The sequence below is a fragment of the Lolium perenne genome, chromosome 3, assembly GCF_019359855.2.
Source record: "Lolium perenne isolate Kyuss_39 chromosome 3, Kyuss_2.0, whole genome shotgun sequence".
NCBI classification, from domain to species: domain Eukaryota; kingdom Viridiplantae; phylum Streptophyta; class Magnoliopsida; order Poales; family Poaceae; genus Lolium; species Lolium perenne.
The window spans coordinates 1,396,330-1,399,005 of record NC_067246.2 but is presented as its reverse complement, the minus strand read 5'-3'; positions in this window follow the sequence as shown (position 1 = coordinate 1,399,005).

Below are 2,676 nucleotides of genomic sequence, written 5' to 3'. Positions count from 1 at the left end.
CATTTTCTTCTTTTTCCCACCTAGCACGCAGTTCGGCCATCAATCTTATATTCTCATTAATTCTAACTTGGATGGCATTTGCTGTAGTAACAATTTTATTATCTATATCCTCAGGTTTAGCAGCCATTTTATTAATTAAAGAAGATTGTGATGCAGACATGTATGAGATTCGGTTTTCAGCATTTGCAAGTTTAGTTTGCAACCCAGAGATCTCCATATTCAGATTTTCAAGTTGATTTCCTATATTCTTCAACAAGGTAGATTGTTCATTCATAGTTTTAGTAAACAATTTATTTTGCTCATATTGTGATTGCATAAAGCTCTTGGTGGATCTTTCAATTTCTAACATCTTTTCCTCATTAGGTGAAGCATATCTACCATAAGAGTTACCATTAGCAGGATATGGCCTAGAATTATTATAATTGTTATTTTTAATGAAATACACATCAACATGTTCTTTTTGAGCAACCAATGAAGCTAACGGAACATTATTAGGATCAACATTAGTCCTACCATTCACAAGCATAGACATAATAGCATCAATCTTATCACTCAAGGAAGAGGTTTCTTCGACAGAATTTACCTTCTTACCTTGTGGAGCTCTTTCCGTGTGCCATTCAGAGTAATTAATCATCATGTTATCAAGAAGCTTTGTTGCTTCACCAAGAGTGATGGACATAAAGGTACCTCCAGCAGCTGAATCCAATAGGTTCCGCGAAGAAAAATTCAGTCTTGCATAAAAGGTTTGGATGATCATCCAAGTAGTCAGTCCATGGGTTGGGCAATTTTTAACCAAAGATTTCATTCTTTCCCATGCTTGTGCAACATGCTCAGTATCCAATTGTTTAAAATTCATTATGCTACTCCTCAAAGATATAATTTTAGCAGGGGGATAATATCTACCAATAAAAGCATCCTTGCATTTAGTCCATGAATCAATACTATACTTAGGCAGAGATAGCGACCAATCTTTAGTTCTTCCTCTTAATGAGAAAGGAAACAATTTTAATTTTATAATATCACCATCTACATCCTTATACTTTTGCATTTCACAAAGTTCAACAAAATTATTGAGATGGGCAGCAGCATCATCAGAACTAACACCAGAAAATTGCTCTCGCATAACAAGATTTAGTAAAGCAGGTTTAATTTCAAAGAATTCCGCTGTAGTAGCAGGTGGAGCAATAGGTGTGCATAAGAAATCATTATTATTTGTGGTTGTGAAGTCACACAACTTAGTATTTTCAGGAGTACCCATTTTAGCAATAGTAAATAAAGCAAACTAGATAAAGTAAACGCAAGTAACTAATTTTTTTGTGTTTTTAATATAGCAAACAAAATAGCAAGTAAAGTAAAACTAGCAACTAATTTTTTTGTGTTTTGATATAATGCAGCAAACAAAGTAGTAAATAAAATAAAGCAAGACAAAAACAAAGTAAAGAGATTGCGATGTGGAGACTCCCCTTGCAGCGTGTCTTGATCTCCCCGGCAACGGCGCCAGAAAAAGAGCTTGATACGCGTACAGCACGCGTCCGTTGGGAACCCCAAGAGGAAGGTGTGATGCGTACAACGGCAAGTGTTCCCTCAGTAAGAAACCAAGGTTTATCGAACCAGTAGGAGCCAAGAAGCACGTTGAAGGTTGATGGCGGCGAGATGTAGTGCGGCGCAACACCAGGGATTCCGGCGCCAACGTGGAACCTGCACAACACAACCAAAGTACTTTGCCCCAACGAAACAGTGAGGTTGTCAATCTCACCGGCTTGCTGTAACAAAGGATTAGATGTATAGTGTGGATGATGATTGTTTGCAGAGAACAGTAGAACAAGTATTGCAGTAGATTGTATCGATGTAAAAGAATGGACCGGGGTCCACAGTTCACTAGAGGTGTCTCTCCCATAAGATAAATAGCATGTTGGGTGAACAAATTACAGTTGGGCAATTGACAAATAGAGAGGGCATGACAATGCACATACATGATATGATGAGTATTGTGAGATTTAATTGGGCATTACGACAAAGTACATAGACCGCTATCCAGCATGCATCTATGCCTAAAAAGTCCACCTTCAGGTTATCATCCGAACCCCTTCCAGTATTAAGTTGCAAACAACAGACAATTGCATTAAGTATGGTGCGTAATGTAATCAATAACTACATCCTCGGACATAGCATCAATGTTTTATCCCTAGTGGCAACAGCACATCCATAACCTTAGGGGCTTCTGTCACTCCCCCAGATTCACGGAGACATGAACCCACTATCGAGCATAAATACTCCCTCTTGGAGTTACAAGCATCAACTTGGCCAAAGCATCTACTAGTAACGGAGAGCATGCAAGATCATAAACAACACATAGATTTATAATCAACATAACATAGTATTCTCTATCCATTGGATCCCAACAAACACAACATATAGCAATACAGATAGATGATCTTGATCATGTTAGGCAGCTCACAAGATCCGACAATGAAGCATAATGAGGAGAAGACAGCCATCTAGCTACTGCTATGGACCCATAGTCCAGGGGTGAACTACTCACTCATCACTCTGGAGGCGACCATGGCGGTGTAGAGTCCTCCGGGAGATGAATCCCCTCTCCGGCAGGGTGCCGGAGGCGATCTCCTGAATCCCCCGAGATGGGATTGGCGGCGGCGGCGTCTCTGGAAGGTTTTC